This window comes from Melopsittacus undulatus, chromosome 6 (assembly GCF_012275295.1).
Source record: "Melopsittacus undulatus isolate bMelUnd1 chromosome 6, bMelUnd1.mat.Z, whole genome shotgun sequence".
In the NCBI taxonomy this organism is placed as follows: domain Eukaryota; kingdom Metazoa; phylum Chordata; class Aves; order Psittaciformes; family Psittaculidae; genus Melopsittacus; species Melopsittacus undulatus.
The window spans coordinates 59,012,964-59,025,698 of record NC_047532.1 but is presented as its reverse complement, the minus strand read 5'-3'; positions in this window follow the sequence as shown (position 1 = coordinate 59,025,698).

Sequence of the window (12,735 nt, the reverse complement as noted above, 5' to 3'; positions counted from 1 at the left end):
GTCTCCAAAGGGAGTATCCCTTACATACGTGTCTTTCTGGCTGAGATGTCTTTTCAGGGTTATGCCACAACCAGCGTCCTGCCTTCTGCCTTTGACAATGAGATCAGAAGAAAGAAAATGTTGTCAGCAGTGGAGGGTGCGTGGAGAGATACCACAGAGTGTTCCTGTGAGCTCCCTGCAAGGAGGGCATCAGAGCAGGATGTGTGCCATTTGATACTCATTCAACAGCCTTTTGTCTGAGGTCTCTTAAAACTCTGGTTCAGTTCACATTTGGGATACTTGCAGCCATGATGAAATGCAATTACTGTGTGGGCTGTAGTCAGTGTTGGAGGAGGTGTCCACACTTAAATTAGATCTTTTCATCTTCTCTTTATGTCTTCGAGGAGGGACATGACAGTTTGTTCTGCTCTCTCCAAGTCCCAGCTGCACACAAGTGAGAATCAGTTCAGTAAAGGGGAGGATGCCGAAGTCATGGAGTTGTATTTTCCTTTAAATCACGGCAGCAGAACTGCCTCCTCCTCATATACCAAGAGTATTAGTCCTTGTATGAGGCTGTGTTGGATCTGTTGAGAATTTGATCATGGATTCCCATCAGGAAGGAGAACAAAAGAGCTAGTGCTAGTGTCCTTGAGGGACTTCGAGAAGAAAGGGTGCTCACCAGAGAATAGGAAAAAGAACTGGCTATGTGGCTATGTAGAAGGATGAGCTTGAAAACAGCCATCCAGAGATGTGGGAGTTTTGGGTGGGATGGAGGACCTCTGTGCGTCAAAAGCCAGGGAAAGATGGAAAACATCAGGAGATGTCCTTGGACATGCCCAGCATCACTCTGTGCTGTCAGCAATGTATGTGCACTCCTATTTGTCTCTTTTGCAACAATTTCCATGCAGCAGGTTCTGTATCTGGTTCGTCCATTCACATGCAGCTGCAGCTGGATACTACTGAGAGTCATCATTCCCTGTACAAGGACCTCACAATCTGGGAGCTTCCTGTGAGTGTTGGATCTTTGCTTCCCCCAGGCAGGAACTGACTGTCCCCTACAAAAACTGCAGTGCCCATGTCCAGAGCACAGCTCTTCTAGGTGAACTAAAAACTCAGGGCTTTTTGCTGCTTGTCCCTGCAGGGGTCATCAAAGCAGCATGGCAATCGCAGGTAGCTGCCCACAGAACACACACGGTAAGGTATTTCCTGATCAGAGCTACTTTCTGTAGGGAAAAAAGCCCATGAGATTTGCATTTTCTGTCCCTGGTTGTGCAAGAGGAATCTGTTGACATGTCCAGGATGTTTTTCAGGGTGAGGTTGGAGCTGGATGATCTTTAAGGTCTCTTCCAACTCAAACTATTCTGTGATTTAAATGAAATCCCCACAGAAAGACATTCAGGTCTGAGCTTCTTGGTCTGGTTCCTGGAGCTTCCACCAGCAAGTGTATGACACCTTCAGCTAGGAATGAAAAGCTGAGAGCTGATGTTGTGTTCCTACCTCCTCTGTTGTATGTGTAATGTACACAAAAGGTAGGGGTTTGCCACTTCTCCCTTTGGCTGGGAGGACTCTGAACTTGAAGATACTCTACAAGGGGAGTCGCTCCTTTTGAGGACCCAGTGCCTGCTGATGGATCTATTTATTTATTCTTTCATTTATTTATTTTTGCTGCTTTTGCAGGCAATGGTGCTGTTTTGTGGGGTTCACAGCTCAAGGTGTAAATGGGGAGCATTTGCTTAGGGCAGCAGCTGTAGGTCAGGCTCCTCCTGGGGCTCTCAAGCTCTCTGCTTGGCTCTGCCACTGTTGGCACCAAGGTTGAAGATAAACCACATTCCCATCACTTCTTGCCTTCAGGACAGTGTTGACTGAAGTCGTCCGAGGCTTGAACACTGGCCAAGTTACTGTTATCTTCTCCAAGACCAACAGCTCCCCACTGTACAATACTGCCTCACGTTTCTGCTTGATTATCACATGCAACCACAGTAATTAGCATGATTTGGATGTCGGTGCCCTCTTGAGACAGCGCGGGTGAGTTGAGGAGTGATGAGGTGACTCATGAAGTGTGAGCCTTCAATCTCCACAGCTGAACCATGAACTCCTGCTTGTGAGCTCTTGAGCTTCTGTGCTGAAGCAGAGATGGAGGTGCACGGTGTGGCACTGTAATCCTGCTAAGGCAGCAGGTCATGGTGGGAGGGAGGTCACAGCACTGATGGTGCGGAGCTGCAGAGCCAGCTCTGGCCATTGTGTTTGAGCAAGGGCTATGCAAACAGCACTACGTGCCGGGCCAAGGCTGCTGTTGTCATTTTTTGTTGGCAGTGGCAGGTCGGAGGTTCAAAGGGACAGACTGGGGTCCAGAGTCTATGTGTGAGGAGAGCTGTGACTCATCAGAAACAGATAGGGTTGGGGCCTGAGAGAACCGTGCTGTGATCTCAAGAGGCAAAGGGGGTGCTCTGAGTAGACCTGTGGGGCAGAAGGAGAGAAGATTGAGGTGGATGCAGCTGTCCTGGGGATGCAGCAAGGAAGAGGAGCACAATCAGCTCGTTTCCTTCCTGCACAGTTGAGCACAGGCATTCTGCAACTGCACAGTCTTCTTGGCCTTCTTTCCTTACTCCTGCCCTAATGACTCTGATGTCCTTGCTCATCTTGCTTCTAGGCCTGGAGAGCTCACTCTCTTCCGTGGGATCTGAGGGCACATTTATCTCATAGGAACAAACACTGCTGTGCACACATCATGCTACAGAAAGCCAAGGAGCTGAAGGTGGGGATGGAGCCCCTTGTGTGCTGTGGGTTTGGATATGGGTGTTTACCAAACCCTTTTGGTAGACTCTCCTGCATCCAGTAGAGCAAGGGCACTCCTGGTTGCACCTCTGAAGATTGATGATGATGTTTCAGTGAGGAGAATGGGGTGCACTGCAGCTGCAAGTACAATCTTCCCCACCAACACACAGAAGTAGCATAAGTGGTCCAAATACCAGTTCTTTGAAGATGTTAAAACATCTCCTCCAAAACTCCTGCCTGAAGCTGCAGCAGCTGGGGCTAGGGTGTGTTTGCTGATCAAGCACCTGCTGTTTGCACAGAGGCGATTCATTAGGCTACAGTTTGATTGAACTTTGTTCTGAAGGTCACTTGTTGTAACTTGTGCCCCTCTTACCTCTACTGCCTTGGCTTTGGATCCTGTTCTCTGCTGTGGGCCAAGAGAATGAACTTCCTTGTGGCCATTTATTTCTACATTTCCTGGTTTATGGTTCTTCCTCATGCTTATCCTCTGTATTTTCTGCAATACGCTGACCCAGGGCAGCCAGCAGGACTCCTTGGAGGGGCTTCTGGATGGACATCACATCCCAGGAAGAGCCACCTTCACATCTGCTGACTCCATCTTCAAAAAGACAATTCCAGAGTAAGGAGAATGCAGATCCAGGTTGGGAAGAAGTTAAGAGATGAGGAACTGAGCCTCAGGAGAGAGATACTGGAGCATTTTGGGCTGTTTAGCATTGTCCTTTCAATGCTAAAAGGGGGAAGCCATAGATACATGTATGACTTGAAGTGGCCTAGGACTAACTACAGACAGGTCAGAACACAAGGAATGGAAAAGCTCTGATGTCTGTGTAGCTGCCGTGGCTTCCACCAGCCTTGGAGAGTGTGAAGACCATCTCTGGAGGGTGGTCTCTGTGTTCCCATGCATGGTAGCTTTAGGAACATATTGGCATGGTGCCCTTCACAACAGCCCCTGTAGCCCAGGGAACGGATACATTCAGAGTGTTCAGAGACCTTTGGGCAATTGTCTTTCTGTTGGTGCAGGATGTGTCTCTTTCCAGATGTTCCTTAGCCAATCTGGGACCATTATTTTCCTTTGGAAATGTCCCAGAAGACAGTGCACAAAGCCCTTCTTTATCTTTACATTGCTCCTTACCCTTAGCTAACCATACAGGTCATGATCTTGTAGATATCCCTTGCTTTCCTTTTCACCATCCAAGTCACTGAGCAAGAGGTGCATGAACAAGAGAGTTTGACAACTGTGAGCTGGGAAAGGGTTGAGTTAACAAAAAAATTTAACCAAAACAGTGGGATCTTTCCTCAGAGTGGCAACCAGTCTTTGCCTTGTGTTAGATGTCAAAATGCAGTCCCAAGCCAAGATGTATGAGCAGAAAGAACTGCTGATCATGGAGAGAAGGGCTGCGTCTTGTGCCCAAATTTGCTTCTTGGCTCAGCACCCTGCTGTTGAAGATTGCAGGTGCAGGAAGGTGAGTTTAGCAGACTCATCACCCTGCTGAAAACCTTCAGGAATCACAGAATCCCGAGGGTTGGAAGGGACCTCAAAAGATCATCTAGTCCAACCCCCCTGCAAAAGCAGGGTAACCTAGAGTACATCACACAGGAACTTGTCCAGACGGGCCTTCAATATCTCCAACGTAGGAGACTCCACAACCTCCCTGGGCAACCTGTTCCACTGCTCTGTCACTCTTACAGTAAAGAAGCTCTTCCTGATGTTAACGGGAACCTCCTATGCTCCAGTTTACACCCATTGTCCCTTGTCCTACCACTGGATATCACTGAAAAAGCCTAGCTCCATCATCCTGACACCCACCCTTTACATATTTGTAAACACTGATGAGGTCACCCCTCAGTCTCCTCTTCTCCAAGCTAAAGAGACCCAGCTCCCTCAGCCTCTCCTCATAAGGGAGGTGTTCCACTCCCTTCATCATCTTTGTGGCTCTGTGCTGGACTCTTTCAAGCAATTCCCTGTCCTTCTTGAACAGAGGGGCCCAGAACTGGACGCAATATTCCAGATGCGGCCTCACCAAGGCAGAGTAGAGGGGGAGGAGAACCTCTCTTGCCCTACTAACCACACTAATGCACCCTAGGATGCCATTTGCCTTCTTGGCCACAAGGGCACATTGCTGGCTCATGGTCATCCTCCTATCCACCAGGACCCCCAGGTCCCTTTCCCCTTCACTCCTTTCCAGCAGGTCAACCCCCAACCTGTACTGGTACATGGGGTTGTTCTTCCCCAGATGCAAGACTCTACACTTGCCCTTGTTGAATTTCATCAAGTTTCTCCCTGCCCAACTCTCCAGCCTGTCCAGGTCTCGCTGAATGGCAACACAGCCTCCTGGTGTGTCAGCCACTCCTCCCAGTTCAGTGTCATCAGTGAACTTGCTGAGGGTACACTCGGTTCCCTCATCCAAGTCGTTGATGAAAATATTAAACAGCACTGGTCCCAGCACTGACCCCTGAGGGACTCCACTAGTCACAGACCTCCAGCTAGATTCCGTGCCACTGACCACAGCTCTCTGCCTTCTTCCTTTCCACCAGTTCTTGATCCACCTCACTACCTGATCATCAAGCCCACACATCCTTAGTTTATCTATGAGGATGCTGTGGGAGACTATCAAATGCCTTACTGAAATCAAGAAAAACCACATCTACCGCTCTACCATCATCCCTCCACCTAGTCACTTCCTCATAGAAGGATGTAAGGCTGGTCAAACATGACTTCCCCCTGGTAAAACCATGTTGGCTGTTCTTAATAACCCCTCATCCTTGATATGTCTAGAGATGGTGTCAAGAATAAGCTGTTCCATCACCTTTCCAGGGATAGAGGTAAGGCTGACCAGTCTATAATTACCCAGGTCCTCCTTCTTGCCCTTCTTATAGACTGGTGTGACATTTGCCATACTGCAATCCTCAGACACCTGCTCTCTGGCTTGTACTCTCAAGCCAAGATCCTGTGTGCTTGCAGTGCGTAAGATGGGACAGGAGCTGGTCACTGCCCCAAGCTCAGACAGGGACATTCCAGGGGGCAGGAATCTGGCCATGGCAAATCCTCTGTGCTTCTCTCTGCTACCTTTCCACCCCTAACTCCTTTATTTTTAGGCGGTCACCTGTGACCAGGAGAAATTGCACCATGGATAAAAGAGCAATCCGTACTTGGACATTTGTGAGTACAGTAGGTTTAACCCTGAACTGCCCCAGGCACTTGCATCTCTCCCCATAGCCAGGACAGCTTGACTTGCAATCAGTCAACCCTTGAATTCAGCTTTGATTGCTGAAGGTGGAAATAACCTCCCCAAGCCACCATGTCCAACACCATGTCCATGAGACGTTTTGTGCTATCTCTGCTGTTAGTGGAGTGAATTGGCCTCTGACAATCTCTAGCCTCAGATTTAACTTGCAGAGGGCTAAACCAGACCAAGGTGGTCCCTTCTTTTGGCTTCTGCCGTTTATTAAGTCCTTTATCTTAAGGAGCTAGACAGAGCTCAAAGACAAGTAAGACAGAGCCTGCAAGTGTTACTATTGGATATGACATAAACGAGTAAAAAGCTGATTGTTCTGGTGTAAAACTCTCCCCTGAAAGACTGTTTGCTGCTGTGCTCTTAGGCTCCATGTCAGACACAGAGATGCAGATTGGTAGCTCCAGCTTCCCTAGAGCTCACTGTTGTTACACAAGTCTGATGTCCCTTGACTAAAGGCCAGCCTGGTCTTTTCCTGGGGATTTCCCACTACAAGGGGAACAAATATCTTCTTTGTAATAACATCTTCTTAATGCTTTTCATGCTGTTTGTTCATGTTATTTCTCTATGGCATGTTTATAGAAGACAGCTCAGGGCTGTGGAATACTTCAAGAGCCAGCATTCAGTAAAAGTGCTTGGTTTGGTGGAAAAATCTTTACTGCTGCATGTAAAAACAATTGCCCAGGATCAAGTAAGCTGTAAATGGGTTGAAGTATGGGATCAAATCCCTACAAGAGAATCAGGATCTTGCTTGTCATTCCCTGTTCTAAACTGGCAATAGCTTTGTGTTCTCTCTTACATGCCAGGGTATCACAAGAGCTGACTGTTCCCAAAAGGATGGGGAACTCAACATGATGGCACAGATGGTGGGACTTGTCCATCACTGTTTCCATACAAGGTGAGCAGGGTGGGCCTTGGGGCGGCAGCTGGAATCAGCCTGGAGTCCAGGTCCTCTGGGAAGCAGGTGATGAAGAGGCAGATCTGAGGCTGGGATCAGGCCTGGAGACAGTAGCAAGATGGGACAGAACCTGGGAACCAATAGGCATGTCCAAGGTGTGGCTGGGATGTCTGCCTGTAGGTTGGAGTATGGACCAACAGGGCCATGGCCCGGCAGGGGCAGAGCTGTGGTGGAGCTGGGGACCAGTGCTCCTCCAGCATTGCTTGGACAGGGACTGATGGGTTGAGCATCCTGAAAGATTCTTGCTGGAGGCTCCTGGTGATGCTGAAAATCTGGGAGGATGTAAGAGCTGGTGGCGCCTTTTGGTAAGGGGTGACTCCTGCAGCACTGTGCAGCTGACCAGTGTTTCTTCAAGGCTTGTTCCCTCTTTCTGCCCTCGGCATGTGGTCCTGGTGCACCCTGGCAGTGGTATTCATACAGGTTTCCCATGGCAGGGCTTTCTGCCTGCAGTGGATGCCTCTGGCAGACATGGATATTGGGAGAAGGGTGTTGGTGATCAAAGGGCTGATCACCACCTCTGATGGAGGGGAGAACAACAGATCTCACATCTTGCAAAGCTATAGACATGGCCATGCTGAGACCCTCAGTCACTACCAGTGACCAGACTCCCCAGGAATTTGTCCTCCTTTTCCACTGTGATTAGAAGGTTAGCATCACAAAGCTGTTTCTCCATACAGCACCCTTCGTGTATACCATAACCAACCATCCCACTCCAGGGCACAGTGTGTTTCCCCACATTATGAAACTTTTAGCAAAGCCTCTGAAACAAGAAGTTTTTCTGGTTCCTTCCTTAATCTTGCAACAGCTTTCAGGATCTGTTAGGGCCACGTCACCCTTCATCTGGGCTTTGCCATCGTCTTCCCAGCACTAAGGTATCTGCACAAGGAGAGTGTGTGGGCCAGGGGCTGGTGGCTGATGCTGGAGTGGGGCTGTGGGAGATGACTGCTGCATCCTGCTGACCACCCCACCCTGGGACCAGCCCCAGCCAGACATGTGCCCTGAAGCCCTCCATACATTTGCTTAAGATTTCTGCTCCTTTATCCCTGTAGCTGGAAATGCCAAGAGGATTAAAATGCCACAAGAGTCTGAAAGCCCCCAGGAGGAGGTTTGAAATCTGCTCAGCTTTTGGTCTTTTGCTCCCCCCTCTCTGCTCCTCCCAGAGCTCTTATTAGTCCCAAGACTTTTATTACTTTCTACATTGCACAACAGTAATTACTGGAAAGGACAAGGTGGTTTGAGAGCCAGGGTCCAGTGGTGCCTTCCAGCCCCAGGTGCCCAGAGAGTGGAACGGTGAGGATGGGAGGAGCCTTTTCCCTCTGGATTTTATCTCTATGAGAACATCTTAACCAGTGACCAGGAAACAAATTCCTCTACCACTTGGGAGGGAGAGGGGAACTGAAAGGTCAACACTGCTTGTGGGGTCCTCAGAGATCTTGTAGGCAGGGGAGATCTTTCACTGGTGGTATGGTGGTCACCAACGCTGGTAGGGAAGAGATGTCTTACCAGGTCCTGGGTCTGGTGTTTTGTCACTGGTGTCATAGTTTAGCTATGGACCTGAGAAGCGTGAGACGTTTGCGTGGTTCACGAGTGCTGAGCTGCCAGATCTGTGCTTGAAAATCTCGAGAGCAGGAGGAAAATTAATTTAACTAGAGTTCAAAGGGTCTCCAGTAAAGGAGCCTTGCTGTTATTCTGAAGCTTTATTTTCATTAATTCCCTTTAATGCTGCTTTAAAACTATGAAGTGGAAGGGAATGCTGGCCAGCAGATTATTCTGTGGTTTCAAAGGAACCACTATTAATCAGCAAGGAAATGTATTGGCCTCAAGAGTGTTTAAATGGGAAGGTGGCTTCAACCAGGACACATGTAACAGTGTGTAACGGTGGTGACAGTTTAAAAATTAGCTATTGTGAGGCCCCACATATAGACAGAGGCTTGGTATTAACAATTACCATGAAATAACTGACTGGAAAGGGGTTGAACAGCAAGTGGTAGAGTTCAGCTTGACCCACTGGTGAGCTGACCCTTTTCCCATTCATTTAATGTCCAAATCTCATTTCTGGCCAGCGTGGTTATCCAAGAACTGAATGCAATGTTTTGGGCACTGCAGTGCGAGGCTGTGCCAGCCCAGCTGGGCTGCCCATGGGCTGCAGAGGATGTAAAGAGGTTTAGCCCCTGCTCCTTGGGCCACATCCAGCAGCGAGAGCTGCTCCAGCAGCCGGCCAGTGCTGCCAGCTCCAGGGTTCATGTTGCTGATGTTGCTCCATGAAACTGGTTCACAAGCCTTCCCTTGGTGTTTCCCCTTGCTTTGTCTTTTTGTGTTCTTCTGCCTGACCCCACTGGCAGCTCTGTGCCCACAGCTCCTGCAAAGTCACTCTTGGACCACCCAAATCACCAGCATCCTTCTGCATCATGTGCAAAGCTGGCTGCATCTGACAGGAAGCTGCCTGCTTCAGTGATGTCCCCCTGCTCCTTTGGCTTACATTCTTCACCCTTGCTTCCCTCTCACCATGGGGTCTTCTTGACCAGCTCTGCCACTGTCTTGTCTCTGTCCCCAGTCTGGTGACCTCAGCTCTGTGACAGCAGTGGAACATCACCTCTCACACCCCTACTCCCTTGTCCCTGGGTGTGTGCATGGGGGCTCATGTGAGCTATAGCTCCCTTCTACTCTGGAAATAAGCCACTTGTTCTCCTGTTCTCACCAATCCACATCCTCTTGGATGGTCCAGTATCTTGTCAGGAGTACACGCTCTCATAAAAACTGCTGGCATGTCCCATGGAACTGGATGCAACCATTTTATGGCCAGAAGACTTGTGCAACTACTTGGTGCGTGCCCTGGCACGGCACCTGGACGTCCTGTGGGCGAGGAGCCAAGGGCACTGTGGCCATGCAGGGCTGCTGGTACTCCTGCCCTTTCTTTCCTGGCTATCAATATTTACTGGTTTGTTCCCACAGATCTCTGGAAAATATATGGGAAGCAGGGTGAATGTTATCAGCTGCTTTACTTGCAAGCGTATCTTCAGAAGGAATGATTAATACACATCTGTCTGCCCTCCCTTCTTTCAAGAATATCACAGCTCCCAAGGTTGCACAGAGTTGCTGGTAATCCTGTTAACCTTCAGGTTAATTAAGCAAACAGGAATCTTTCATTAGGAGGGACAGCACTAATTGCATACCCCAGAGGATGAGTTTTGCATGGACTGCTGGCTGTCAGAGCAGAAACCACTGCTGACTCCAGCAAGGGGGCTGGGGAGTTACTGGTGATTTGCTTGAGAGGAGTCAAGAAAACCTCCTTCATCAGTGCTGGATGAGTTGGTGTTTGCTGGAGGGGGGATGTGCATGGAGAAGATGCAGGGCAGTGGCACTATCTTGCAGAGATGCTGTGCAACGCAGAAAGGGTTGAGCTGCTGGTACTTGGCTTTCGAGCTGACCTTAGTTTCCAACCTAAAAATGCAATCCTTTAATACCATGACATGGTAAGCAGCTCTGGACAAGGGGCTACAGTGTGCAGCTGGGCTTAGTGCTCTGTGCTGGGAAGAGCTCCTTAAAATAGACAGAGAGCTCTTTGTTTGCTGTGTGTGGTTTAGAAATTAAGCAATACTTAGGAGCAAATATTGGTTCAAACGAGATCAGCTCCCACTCTCCAGTGGCCAATTCAGCTCATCTCAGGTAGAAAACAGTGTATTGCAACACAGTCAAAACCTGACACCAAGTATTTCCCCTAACCAGTAGGGAAACTGGTTTATGGCATTCCTTGAAAAAATAAACTAACCTCAATGACACTGGAGTTTGAGCACAGCCTCAGAATTGACCCGTAGGTACAATCAGGGGCTGATAGCCTGTTTCTGGAAGGACTGGAACAGCTTTCCAGGTATCACTCAGGCCCTGGGAGCCATGGGAAATGCAGAGCTGGTCCAAGTTCCTCTATCCTCCATGAACGTGGTTGCAGAGCTGGACTCCCATGGTGCATCTTACAGCTGCTGCAAGCCCCGTGCCAATCCAGGCTTCAGAGGACAATGACTCCCTCTTCCAGGAGAGAGCCAGCACTGTGCTGGGAATTCCCTTAGATACTTACACTTATCAGGTAAGCCAACCTTGCAGAAGCCCCCTGACTTCCCTGTGTACCTCTCAGGTACCTGAACATTGAATCACAAAATGGTTTGGGTTGGAGAGGAACTTTAAAGCTCATCTAATTCCAACCTCCTGCCTGGGAGGCACCTTCCACTAGACCAGGTTTGCTCTGAGCCCCATCCAACCTGACCTTGAACACAGCCAGGGATGGGGCAGCCACAGCTTCTCTGGGCACCCTGCACCAGTGCCTCAGCACCCTCACAGGGAAGAACTTCTTCCTAATATCCAGTCTAAACCTATCCTCTTTCATTTTAAAACTGTTGCCCCTTGTCCTGTCACTACAAGCCTTGGTAAAAGGTCTCTCCTCCACCATTTCTATAAGCCCCTTTTATATATTGAAAGGCCACAGAATGGTTTCCCTGGAGCCTTCTCTTCTCCTGGTTGTATGACCCCAGTTCTCTCAGCCTCTCTCCATAGCAGAGGCATTGAGCCCTCTGACAGTCTGTGGTTTTCCTCTGGACTGGCTGTAACAGATCCATACCTTTCTTCTTTTGGGGGCCCCAGAGCTAGATGCAGGGCTGCAAGTAGGGTCTCACCAGGGCAGAGTAGAGGGGCAGAACCACCTCATCACCTCCTGTGACCTGCTGGCCACCCTGCTTTGGATGCAGTCCAGGATACACTTGGCTCTCTGGACCACACAATTGCACAGTGCCAGCTTATGTCCAATTTGTCATCCACCAGTATCCCCGGATCCTTCTCTGCTGGGCTGCTCTCCATCCATTCACCCCCCAGCAGCATCCTCCTCCATCTCTTGAAATGAGCACGACTGACAGTTCAGTGCTAGTCTCAGCCCTGTGTCCCACCCTGGGCTATTGACAGAGGAGCAGGGAAGATGATCTAGGAAAATGGGTTCCCATCAGGCTGTTCTTCTTGACTTCACCTGCTGCAGTGTGATCTCTGGAGCCAGGACAGGACAAGAGCTTGATCCCAGCTCTTGTGGCTGCCCACGCTTATGTTCTTGTGGGCAGGCTCCAGCCTTCTGCAAGCCACAGGCTTAGAAATTCCCATTTCTAGAGGGAAACAAGTCAACTTTATAGACAAGCCCAAAGTCCCAGGGGGTGTATATTGTCCTCTGCCCTCAGCTTATCCATCCTCAAGGTTCAACTGATTCTTTTTTCCTTTTCTTTCATTTTCAGTGCTTTTTATCTTTAATATCTCAAGGTGATCTGAGTCTCATCACACATCTGACAGCTTGGTGACACCTGGGAACATCAGTGTTATCTCCAAACACCTCCACTGCTGGATAGGAGCACCTCTACAGAAGTAACTGCTCCAAAGAGTCAGGTGAGGTGCTTGTGTCGGTGTGGTGCCTTGATTCAAGCTTTCTTTCTCCTCAGTTAATGTTTTCCCCACATGCAGACACAACCAGAGCTTGGGTCCAGCCTCCTTTCAGCTGCATTGGCTCCAGGATGAGCTCTGCATGGGGAACAGCCAGCACTATGATAAAGCCAAGTCCTCTCCCAGGCAGCTTGTTGTGCCACCTCTAACTTTATCCCAGCTCAATTACAACAAATGTCATTTCCTTAGGACACAACCAAAACTCCAGTCCAGCCTCGTCTCAGCCACAAACCACAGTGTGCACATAAAGGGCTGCAGTAATAAGGGAGATGTAGAAACAAGCAGTATTATTTTACTTTCAATTTTACTTAGGATGGGGCTGAG